A 13,404-nucleotide genomic window follows, 5' to 3' on the forward strand; every position below is an offset into this window, starting at 1 on the left:
TTTGTATTCGTTAGCTGAAAAATTTTTAGCCTGAGAAATTAATTAGCTGAATTTGTATTCGTTAGCTGAAAAATTTTTAGCCTGAGAAATTCATTAGCTGAGGTATTGCATTATCAACATTGCTTTCAACACCTGTCACAATTTTAAATCTAAGAAAATGCCAACCACATTATTTACTCTCAAGTATTAATGCATCATAAAATTTAGGACTTATTTTTCCTATCTAGATGTTCTTTGCCCCTTTCAGTAGCTCAATATGTTTCTTGTCTAGGTACATCCTTCAGTTGGTGAACTTGTATAATTCATGTTCACTTCCACATTATACAAATACAAGGCCACAACAGGCAAAATGTCCAATGAGGTGACTGAGAACCTAGCAGTAGAATTCTATTTTAAGTTTGATGTTTCCCATTATTAAATATAATCAGTAAATTTGTAATTTACATAAAATATTCAAAAAATTAGTTTTTTGTGCTTAGATTTACACAGATATTCGGCTGAATACCTAAGCATTATTTGGCCAAACTGAATATTCATCTCGTCTCTACTTAAACCCTATGAATGTGATGTTTGTAAGGAAGAATTTTCATCGCTAAAACATGAAAAAATCTACTATGTGGAGAAACCCTATGTGAATGTGGTGTTTGCAAACAGCAGTTTTCACAAAAAGGTCATCTAAAAACCCATGAAAACACTCTCTGGGGTGAAACCCTATGAATGCAGTGTTTGCAAAAAGATGTTTTCCAGAACGACTGAAAAACTACAAAAAAAAAGATGTGCACAATCTCTATTAACATTTTTAATATGATTCGATCACCGAGTAATAAATACATTACCATGTAATCACAAGGAAGCACCCAATCAACATGATCCAATGAAAACAGTTTGAAATATGGAAAATATCCGATTGCTATACAACAATAAGAAAAGTCTATTAATAATTCTAAGTTCATCACAAATAAATAACTCAATTCCAAAATATTTCATCCTTTTTTAAAATATTCATCAGTCTCGCAAAAACTTACAAAACTAAAGCTATTAGCAATATCCTGTATAGACAGAACCTTTACTAAATAATTTAAGATTTTCAAAGTAAAATTTCAACAAATATTCGTAATGAGCATTATTTTCAGATAGTTTTTTTAAAAATTAATCTTTTAATTTTCTTTGCGTCCTTTGACATAATCACAAACTAATAAAAGATATCATAGCTGCCAACTTTGACTAATAAGAATTAGGAAGGTTTCCGCGTTGATCCAGCAACTCCTCGAGATAGGCCTCTGCAGTCTGTTTGTGACGTCAGTAAGTAGTCTATTTTCCCTCAGGGAAAAAATTCCCAGCTCGTGCTAGTATCATCGTTGTGAAGAAATGATCAGGCTCAAAATTGACTATTTCTATGCCCCACATCTAATCACTATACTGTATTTATGAGCCAATCAGGAAGTTTCTATGCTAAAATAAGAAGAAACTAATTAGGATGCTGTGTTTCAAAATGTGGGAAACTTACTAGGTAGTCTGAATGACGTTTATAGAAAACAGTGCAGAGGCCTTGCTGGTCGATCCCAATACCGCACAAAAATAAATATAAAAGAGATTTTTGAAAACGTTCCAGAGACTTTTCATAGGTGAAAGCAAAAATTTAGGGATTTTTTTGTTTTGCATAGGGTGACTATACGTCCTGACTTTTTTTTTTGTAAAAATGTCCCAGTTTTTCAACGAAGCCAACTTGACTATTCATTCATTCTTCAAATCAATAAAATTATCTTTTTAACTCAGAAATTGCATTACGATAATTACGAGTAACTATTCACCTCAAAACATTTGTTTTCTTTTCTTTTTAATTCACTGAAGTTTGAAGTGGCGCTGGTTTTCCGCGATTGGCGACTTTGCTTACTTTTTGGCATCATTTTTGGCGATAATCAGCAGTGTCCCATATTTTCCCGCATTTTTCTCAAGGAAATATGATCAGTCTAGTTTTGCAAAAACAATCCTGTGCAAAGGATCGCTGTTTAGTGCCAAGTCGCCAATCATCAACCAGTAGGTCAAATTATAATAGACTCCGAACCATCCAGCCTAATGTGGCGGAAGGGCGAGCCAGATACGGAGTTCTATAAATACATAATTCACTTGCCACCCATACCATAGAAATGCCTTTTTTTTATACTGAAGCCTGCTCTTATTCATATTTTCTGACCTCGAAGTATAGGTTATTCCTATGAAAGCTTATCTGGAGGATTAGAAAAGTGTTCGCTATGTATAAAATGATATTTTCGCTATAATGGTATTCGTTAAAACTAGATTCGACTGTACTATTAATTCATTCAGTGTTGTGGAATTGTAATTTAATACTTCAATTTTTTATGATATGTAAACAATAAAAAAACAACACATTCGAGCAAAACAAAACTGATAAATGATTGTACAAATGGGAAAAGGTAATATTGTAATTCATTAATGCATTATTGTTTTTAAATTAGGCCATATACAGTATGCAGGCCAGATAGTCGAGAGTCTACTGTGCCTGTCATTACTGCTCTCAAATAAAATTTCGCGAACAAAAAAATCAGCCATCGGTCCGAAATGAGACATAGGCCTACAGACTCAATGGAACATATGGCCAGGGTCGCAACTAGGGAGCAGGAAGGTCTAGTCAGAGATAGGCTTCCGCATGGGTTCCCAAGTTCATCTGTAACATCATTAAGACGACCTAGAAAGTTTGCCACATTTTGAACCCTAGCACCCTATTTGTTTGTTCTTATTCTGGCGTAGAATCTACCTGGTTGGCTCACAAATACTGCATGGTGATTGAATATGGAGCATAAAAATCACCAGATCTTTCCCCCCCCCCCCCGAACAATGATGATACTGGCATGAGCAGCAGAATTTTTTTCCCTGAATATTCTGAGGGAAAGTGGACTACTTGCTGACATCATGAGCAGCGTGTGGATGCCTTCTATCTCTAGGAGGTGCTGGACCAGAGTGAACGGCGCTGAATTCACTCTTCAACAGCTTCTTAACATTACATGGTGGCGCCAAGATGCGTGATTGCCCCAGCTGACAAAATAATTGTTGCTGCCTTGCATATAGGCAAAACAGAGACAAATTATCTCAACAATATCGGATGTCAGAAAGCCAAATTGATACTTGACTGTTTGGTGAATTTTTACCCCCGCAAACAACAACCACAAAAATATTTTTCGGTGATTTGACTCAATGGTGGTAATCTATATTTTGGGGATTAAAAACGAAAGCAAGTCTTTTTTTTTTTTTTTAAGGTAGATTTTTTGGAAATAATTTTTTTCCTCAAAGTAGGGATTTTTTACAATCACAGGGAAATTGGGAGATATAAGAATTTTTCGGGAGTCCAAGAGATGGAGTATAAATTCGGGAGACTTGGCAGCTATGGGATATGGTGATCCAATAATGAAAAACGTTTTTATCATGTGAAATATCTAGCGTTAATACATTAAATAATTTCATGTCTATATTGGATACTGAAAGACATCGGTGTAGTTGAAAGGTTCCATTGAGGAGGTTCCACCAATAATTTAGTATACAAGTCAATAAAAGATCCACGAAAAGCTACTTTAAAATGGAAAATTGGTAAAAACATAATCAAACTTCTCACAGAATAAATAAAAAAGATTTATTTTATTTATTAGATTTTGGAGGAGTTTTCATTGGATTCTTTCATTTATTTATTCTTTTCTTCCAACAATTCTATTTATCACTTTAACCTCTTAAAACCTGAGTCAAGACTGACCATTAAAATTTTTTTTAATTGATTTGTGTTTATTGTGTATCAAAATGCTCTTTAAAAAGAATGGTACACATATCCAGAGATACACTAAGTTTACCTCTGGAGCGAAGAGGTCAAAGTGGTGCAGGTTCTTCCACTGAAATAGTATACATACGTATGATATACAGACATGCGTATACTAAGTCATTTGCTTGATGCTAGCAATTTCATTTGAACTCCCTTCAGAATGAATCAACTTGTGCTTTTTCAGATGAGAACTGGTTAGAAACTTCCGGAAACAAAAATCACATTCATGTGGCCTCTCACCAGTGTGAACTCTTTTGTGTATGTTCAAATAGCCGCTACTAGAAAACGTTTTACTACAGATTACACACTTGTGTGGCCTCTCTCCACTATGGAGCTTATTGTGCAATCTTAGATTGCCCACTTGAGAAAATGCTTTACCACAGATTTGACACTCATGTGGTTTCTCTCCTGTGTGGACTCTCGTGTGTATATTCAAACTGCTGCTGGTGAAAAATGATTTACAACATATATCACACTCATGTTGCTTCTTGCCACCGTGCACCCTGTTGTGTGATTTTAAATCACCTACTCGAGAAAATGTTTTACCACAGATTTCGCACTCATGTGGCTTCTCCCCAGTGTGAATACGTTTGTGAACGGTTAAATTGCTATTTTGAGAAAATTTTTTATGACAGATATTGCACTTGTGTGGCTTCTCTCCAGTATGGACCCTGTGGTGTGATTTTAGATCGCCCAGTTGAGAAAAGGTTTTACCACAGATTCTACACTCACGCAATTTCTTTCCCATATTTTGCATCTGTTAAAATTGCCTGGTAGAGAAAATTTGCTACAACAGATTTCATACTTGTTTCGCTTTTTCAGAATGTTGGCTCTTTCGTGTTATTTCAAATTCCAAATGTCAGAAAATGTTTATCGCAATTATTATCATAATCATATCAGTCATCTCGTGTGCAGGATCTTCTGTGTATGTTTAAATTTTTTATAAAACCTATTCTTTCTCACAAAATTCACAGTCATGCAACTCCTTTATAGTGGGAATTCAAGTGTGCTTGTTTAAAGTGTCGATTGGATGGAACGTTCTTTAACAGATGTAGTACTGATGTATCTTCTTTTCTGTGAGTGATGATTTGTTAAAATTTTTTACAACACATATCACACTGATATATATTTTCTACAGTACTAAGATTTCAGTCTAACATTTATGTGGACACTAGTCTATATCATTCCTTTTCATCAAATGCTCTTCTGCAGCACTCACTCATGTGAGTTTTCTTCAGTTTGAAATCAATCATATTTTGTCTAAATTGGAATGAAACTGACATTGCCTTTAACCACATCATCATCGTTATGTGATCTTGCAGATGATTCACCCATATTCTTAACGATGTGTTTGAACAGAGAGCAGACAATCAAGTTTCTTATATATCCTATGATAGTTGTTAAATTCAATGTTTTTAAAAATCTTTTCCTTTGAATAATACTTTGTGAAGATTCGACTGTTTTATCCAGAAGATTATGACGGAAATCTTTGATTATCTGTAAAAGAAAATATATCATCATCACAAAGCCTGGATCTATATCTATCTTATATATTATAATCAAGTTTGATAAGTTTTTGGGAAATCACGTAAAAACCATGATATATATTTACCATACTGTCCAAAGCACCAGCCTCAAGAACCATACATGAAAAATAAAAATCAAACTAAAGATAATAGGTCTATCTATAACCATAAAAGAAATTGGGAACTTTATAAGACTTAATGCAATTAGTTATATGAATGTTGTCAATTTATTATAAAGATTTTATCAGCTTAATGGGGTGAGTGCAAGCACATCTTCTAAGAAACACATTTCCAGATTTTTAAATACTGTAAAATTTTCCGCGCTCATGTTCGAGTTTTCGTTCTACCTGCACCAGAAGTATTTTTAACGTATTTTTATACGAACTATTGGCCGGCATTATATATGCTAATGTTTTTCATTAAAATGCTATTTTCTGAAAACTTGAGTTTTTTGTCAAATAAGGAACATTTTTTGAAACACTGCTTGTTCAAATGTCTTGAAATTTTGCGTATTTTGCAACACTAAGGCGTTACATACTTTAGAGAGAGGATTTTTTATTGGAATGATTTGAAGAAATTTTATGGCACAAAGTAACAGTGAATTTCAGCGATTTTTGAAAAAGTGGCATGTTGTTGAAGAAAAAAATAACAATTAAAATCCTAAATGCTCAGGCTAAATTGCATAAAATGCATAAATGTCCATAGAATTTGAGAGAAGAAAAAAATTGAGTACTTAAAAAAAGGTGAACAGAAAATTTTTTAAATGTTGGTGAAATGGAAGGAGATTTTTCCCATAGAAAAGTATGGGAAACCAAGATCATGCCTCCGAAGCCGTAGGTTTGGTAGCTAACAAAAAAACAAACAAAAATCAAATGACCCTTTCAGGCAGTTTTGGATGCTCAGGCAGACTTAAGATTCAGACAGCTTTTCTATCTGTTTCTGGTATTGTTCAAGTTTTTGTATCAGAAAAGAGAAAGCTCTACTGAACTTATTTCCATATGTATTTACTGTATTCATGTACTATTTTGCCATTTTGAGGTTTCGAACAGTGGGAGGCACTTTGGTCATCACACACGAGGACTTGAAAGTTTTTTTCACCTGTGTGAGTGGTTTTTATTTATTTATTTTTTAATGGAGTGGTAGTACTCTTCATTTGAAGACTAGTTGCTCTGATCCAGTTGCATACACAAATAGAAAATCACAGACAAAATAGGCAAATTGCCTAATGACATGGCTGATAGACAACGACTGGTTGTGATTCGTAATTGCAGCAACTCAAAATATAAACAATGATGAAGAACTAAACCAAATCCACAAACTAAAACTATGAATAACTGAAAAAAAGGATGCACACTGTCCATAAAAAAGTGATTGCCATCGATTAAAAATGAATAGCTAGTGGGGACTCGATCAAGGCAGTCAACAATGTGTAATTTTTTAGTTGGTTTTCAAACACGTTCGTGAATGGCCATGATTGTTGTTGTCAAGAATGCTTTTATATTATTTTATATTCTTATAATTCCTGCCATACACAAATAAATTGAAATTTTTTTTATACAACACGTGATTCAATTATGAGTCTCATATATTTTTTTTCTATACTGTGCAACCGATATTTTTTATTATTCATCGCAAATCTCATAATGGATCAAGAACTAACTATTGTTAATCTGGTGCAATCAAACCACCTCAATTCTGGCATTTGAACTCATCTGTGTGGTTCCTGCACAGCTCGAAGCTTGAGTCACAATTCACTTTTGATTGAGTAACGATCGAGATAAGAAGTTACATCATGTAGAAGCATTGAAACAGGAGGAACTGGCCATGGTTGGACACATGCTCGCTAGTTCTCCCTCTGTGAAGCCATGCTTGCTAGTCCCCCACATAGCTCTGAAAGATCACCTGTGTGCTCAGTACTTCGATAGCGAGACACAGTGTGTCAAGGACTTGATTTCCGGCATGCAGTTACGCGACAAGAAGCTATCGCGGTTACTTCTTCAAATGTGGAGCAAAGCATTTCGCATTGGAGATCTCCTAAAGACTTGCTGTGACCATCTGCTGAAAGACATGCTGCTACAAATCACTTCACATTTGGACCCAACCTCACTGACAGAACTTTCAACACCTTTCCAGATCACGATCTCACAGTCGAAAATGCCAAGGGACAGTGCTGGTATCATCAACGCTTTGGAAGAAACACATTTAAGTGCTCAAAGCCATGCAACTTTAACCAGGGAACATCACTCTGCACATCGGGTGGTGGCACATCAAACATACAGCAACTGCAACTCTCATATATATCCTTAGGCCTGCATTTTCTGATAGACACTGGCGCCGATGTAGCTGTAGTACTACTAGGCAAAGAAGATTCTCGATGCCGGCCAGGCAAGCTTTAGTTGTTTGCTGCAAACGGAACTGCCATCAATACCTTCTGTCAGCGACAGTTAAAGCTAGATCTGGGACTATATATATATATATATATATACTGCAGTGTATTTCATTGGTCATTCATCATTGTTGCTGTTTCATTCAATCAATCATCAGATCTGACTTTCTGTGACATTTCAGGTTGCTTATTGATGTTTGGAGCAATCAATTAATCAACCCACCCACTCAGCTTCATTCACATTGCAAGGTAGCTGCTCCAGCAATAAAAAACATCCGGGACAGCAGTGAATCCACCGAATTCTAGCCGTTTCCTGAACTGACAAAAATGGTAGCAACGTTTAGGACTGTTAAGCATAACCTTCAACACTGTATTGAGACCAGAGGCCCACCAGTTGCGTCAAAACCTTGTAGGCTACCAAATGTAACGTATCGGGATCCGATCCCTCTACGTTAATGGTGGTCTTGTCGTTATGTGGGAAATTCCTTCTTATTTTAGACCCCAGGGACCTCTCAGTTACCGGAAACCACCCGAGGACCCACTGGCGAACCGGTAAGGGCCAGAGTGTTCGATTAGTTCGGCAGTCGGCGGGTGGGGTCTTTCGGCTGTCGAACGAGAACGGGCCAGAGGTCGGGCTACTGATGTCCCACATAAATTAATTTCCCTCATGACGACGATGCCGCTATTTTCGTGGAGGGGTTTGATCCAATATATGTATAGTTGGGCGAGGCTTAGCCCAGTTTAAATTATTTTTATCGAAGAACTTCCCGGGGGAGTTGTTGCAAGTCTCGTTGTGCGGATACGAAAATATAGTGTTGTACTCACTTATTTTCGGCGGGGGGCTGCAGACCTCCGTCGGAACAATTCATTTCATATTGTTATGTTGGTAATGTTTACATAATCGGGAGAGTCTGATCAGCTCTCCGGATTATGTCATGTTGCCAGATTCCAATGTAATTAAATTGTAATGTTTATAATAGTGACGCATGAATATGCAAATTCGATAAATTTGTTGAGGCGAAAAGGCCATGCGAGGACATGTGGTCCCAAACTTCTTGTAAAAGGGGAGTATAAATTCCTCCCTCTTTGTCTCTCACATTGCGTTCGTCTAATCTTGTTCTGTTCAACTGAAGCCCTCTAGTAGGACGGTTCACCGTCTTACTACCGTATCTATTGGCCTTAGGCTGAATTGTTAAAATGCAATAATCTACATTATTTGAATCCGTTTTCCGGCAGGTCCGGAATCAAAATATAAAACAATCTTCACAGTCAAAGTTCTTCATTGCTGATCGAGGTGGTCCGGCCCTCAACCGAGAGGCCCCCGGAGCTGATCAAGGTGGTTCGGCCCTCAACCGAGAGGCCCCCGGAGCTGATCAAGGTGGTTCGGCCCTCAACCGAGAGGCCCCCGGAGCTGATCAAGGTGGTTCGGCCTTCAACCGAGAGGCCCCCTGGAGCTGATCAAGGTGGTTCGGCCCTCAACCGAGAGGCCCCCGGAGCTGATCAAGGTGGTTCGGCCCTCAACCGAGAGGCCCCCTGGAGCTGATCAAGGTGGTTCGGCCCTCAACCAAGAGGCCCCCCGGAGCTGAGCAAGGTGGTCCGGCCTTCAACCGAGAGGCCCCCAGGAACTGATCAAGGTGTTCCGGTTCTCAACTGAGAAAACTCCTCTGGTATTTACGGAAAAGCTAACAACATCGGATGTCCGATCACTGCACAAGTTGACTGTTGTTGATCATCAATTGGTGAGCCAGTATCTTTACTGTTAACGTCAAATAGAGGGCTCCAAGATATACTAATCCATTGTTAAAATTAACTAACCCATATAATTAATTTGAATAAATAATAATATTTCATGCGAAAGTTTGTTTCTAATCATTTTCCACTTGTCGTTTGCCACTTTATTGCTGGATATTTCGAACCGGGCAAGCAACTCCCATAAGGGACGTTGCACATTGGACAATCTGCGAGCAGCCAAGAGAAAATTTGATCACCTACTTACCCAAGCAATTTGCAGACCATCTCAAAGTTGCTGGGTAAGCTTTCTGCGCTCCGTTCCACGCATCCAAAAACTGTCTCCGGGTGCTGCTGGGGGGGGGGGGGAGAGACAAATATTTACCCCCCAGATCTTGCAAAAGCTTTACATCAGATCCCTGCAACACAAGAAGATATCCCAAAAACAGCAATAACAAAGCCATTTGGACTGTTCAAATTTTTCTTCAGGGCCTTTGGATTGTTGAATGCAACAGCACCATCACAGAGATTCATGCATATGGTACTGCCGGGTTTCACCTTTTGTGTACTTTATTTCAAAGATGTTCTCCAGGCATCTAAAAACGCTGATGAGCACAAGGAAAGCTGATGAGCACAAGGAAAGCTGATGAGCACCAAGTGTTTAAACACTGCCAAATATGTTCTGCAACTATCAGTTCGACTTTTGGATCACATGATCTCAGCAACCAGCATTGTATCTCTTCCAGAGGAAGTGTCCATCATTGCAGAATACCCAAAGCCGTACATAATCAAAAACCAAAAACAGAAGAGACGCAAACACTTCTGCATAAATTTTATAACACATAGAAAATTACAGGTACAAATGCTGATTTTTTACAACCCGGGATTTGTCAAGCCCTCACTTATGGTTCAACTTATCTGTACCATTCGAGATTTTTAAAACTGCCATTATGTGCCTTTATTCTACGGGCGGAGGGGAATTCACCCTCCCCCCCCCCTATATTACTGCATACAGTGAAACTTCTGTGTAGCAATACTATCTATAACAATGAATTTTTCTATAACGATATTATATTTTGTCCCGGTGAAATTCCTATTGAATAAGAAATAGTGCAAATGCTTAAACTGTCTATAACGATAACTTGCCTATAACAATATATTTTTTAATTCCCTACAGTACCATTACACACAGGTTTTATAGTAATCATTTAGTTTCTGCATTATACATGACTTTTTTTTTTTTTATACACGAGGGTCTTCTCTCTCACTTGACAATTACTTGGGTTGTGTAGAAATGATTGACACAAGCTTTCTCATGTCGTAAACACCAACTCAGCATGACAGCTAAACACCAAAAAATAATCACTGGGGGAGGGATCAGTGAGCACTGCGGAATGCACAGATGGTGCTACCACCATGTGAATGATTAAGGAGAGCAGTTACTCTTCCCGCTGCTGCCATTGCAAGCATAGGCAGCAAAAATAGGTGGTGATTATCACAGCTAATGACAACAATCTTTTGGGATGCAGAAAGAATTATTTTGGTGTACTGGCTACCATAGAGACATTGTTGACAATGCCAGATATTATCAAATTGTTATGAAGCTTCCGTCTGGGGTTAACAGTTGTGAGGAATGCTGCTTCAACACGATCTGATAAAAAGGGTTCATGACTGACCTTTCAGTTCTTAACCACATTTGCAATATTTAATTGAAACCAGAGTCAGATCAATAACCTCTTCATGATTTCGTGTACAGAATGGTGGTTTGTGTCCTTTGTTGGATCAAACCAAATTTTATCACAAAAATTAGAAATTTGCCTGGTTTTAATTTATACAAAAACTGATATGTTTTTAAGACAAATGAAATTTTAATTGGTCGATGCATTTGCAACAGATGGCGCCCCAATTCACATCCAAAGACCACTCTGCCTCAGCAAATTCAAACTCTACAGACAAATACATACAACCAGAAATAAACATCGTCCCTCCACGACTCATTTGCATGATTTCTGACTATGAGCTCCTGGTGACGGCTCTCCATTGTAGAGCTGAAATGCGTCGACCAATTAAAATTTTATTTGTCTTAAAAATATGTCAATTTTTTGTATAAATCAAACCAAATTTGTTTCCATGAAGAATTCTTGGTGTTCCACCTCTATGGTTTATATCTGAGCTGCCCTATGCTGTATGGTGAGCATTGGCATCACATCCTATGATCATACTTGTATTATGATGTTTCCCCCAACACACCCATGACTATCTCGCACTTCACAGTGTTGTTATACCGCACAATCTGGCTTCCATCAACCAAAACAAAGGATGACATGTGATGTCTAAAACTGCAACACAATGGGATATTGCATGATATTGTATATTGAACCCCCACCATCGCCACAGAGGTGGTTGGCTGAAGTTGGTCTTCGGTGGTTCCTAACTTCAAGGCTCGAATGCGAGCTGATCTCTCTGTTAAAAAGTCTTGCCACAGAGAGCAATAGCCCTACTACGATAAAATTATTCAGTCATAGTGAGGAACGTTAGCAGCACTGCACATAACAAGCATTACACAGAAACAAAACTTTGTCAGGTTCACAATACACACACACATTCCAACATGTATATATTTGTTATAAGTTCCACAGAGGAATATGGACAAGGTGCATGTGTGGTTTGGAAGTAGACTATTGTCCACAGATGGTGCACCAACACACAAATGGAATGGTTCGCCACAACAATTTGGAATGTTTGAGCCAAATGCCAGCAGCTCATGGATGGGGAGTAAGGCTAATAAATGTAATATCCAGTTTTGGTGAATAAAATATTTTCCTCCCTGAGACAGCATTTGTGTCAATCATTTCTGTATTAAATCTATCCCGAATTTGGTGACAAAGTTGATATTTGCCAACTGATAAATGTTTTAGCAACCACACAAGATCAATGTTGCTAATTTTTCTCCATCCGATTTGTACAGCTTTACAAACAGTGCGGAAATTGGCCTTTACATGATTTTTCAACTGTAGCTTTGAAGATTGAGTCATTTAAAAAAATAAATTACAAATAGAAGATTAGCTCAATTTTCTTCGTTTCAGTGATTTATCCCCTCCCCCCGATGACTTGAGAGTTGTTGAATGTGAGATAAAAGAGCATTGACAGAGAGGGGGGGGCACTTTTTCCTTTTTTCTCAGCAAATTTCTGCAAGTGACTGATATCATGATTTTATTCATAAATTATATTACAATTATTTTTTATAGACTTCCATAAAACCAGTTGAATTCACTAGAGTTGAAATATGATACTCTGTATATTTTACTCAAGATGAAATGAACGCCCTGGCTAGTTTTGGCCAGGTGTCACGTATTTCCCCTTGTCCACATCAAAAAAAAAAAACTTTGCCTTCCCCCACCAGGGGGAGCTATAAATAGAGCTTATACCCCATTAGCATGGGGCCAAATAGTGAAGGGCAATGTAAATCATTCTTATAAAAATAAATAGAAATCACTTATAAAATAAGTCTCGGCATTCCAACATCAAATGACAGAGCACGATCCTTGACGTGTGGGTGGCCAACGGGAACCAAACAATAACAAATAATGAACACTTCTTTCATTAATATACGTGCTATATACAAGTGTTACAGAGTAATTTTTGAACTCACAGGAGAAATATTGAACAGTAAAAAATACTCTACGCGCATCTACTGACCTATACTTGAATGTGAACTCGACACGAATGAATCCGCCCAAGGAATCCTAATTAAATCCTTTTACAAGTTATGACCATCTAACGATCAACATCGACGAGAGCACGATCCAAACGGCAATAAACATCGGATAAACATTGCCGTCTGTGACTGTACTTGACCATCGAGATAAACAAAGAATAAAGTTCGTAGTGGTTGTTACAGTTTTTTTCCTCGATCTGATGTGACGTAATTAACTTTT

General features: G+C 37.6%; 1 long non-coding RNA gene across 1 annotated transcript; it reads right to left on the reverse strand.

Annotated features, from left to right (window-relative positions):
- Positions 1-781: 781 nt before the first annotated feature.
- Positions 782-13,321, reverse strand: LOC149068515 (uncharacterized). The gene is made up of 2 exons (XR_016195238.1): positions 13,166-13,321; positions 782-5,323 (listed from the first exon to the last, which is right to left on the reverse strand). It is a non-coding gene; the product is annotated as an uncharacterized LOC149068515 (long non-coding RNA).
- Between the last annotated feature and the right edge of the window lie 83 nt (positions 13,322-13,404).

The sequence above is a fragment of the Pholcus phalangioides genome, unplaced genomic scaffold, assembly GCF_987345545.1.
Source record: "Pholcus phalangioides strain wild (caught in Gottingen) unplaced genomic scaffold, Ppha-v1.0 ptg000027l_1, whole genome shotgun sequence".
In the NCBI taxonomy this organism is placed as follows: Eukaryota; Metazoa; Arthropoda; class Arachnida; order Araneae; family Pholcidae; genus Pholcus; species Pholcus phalangioides.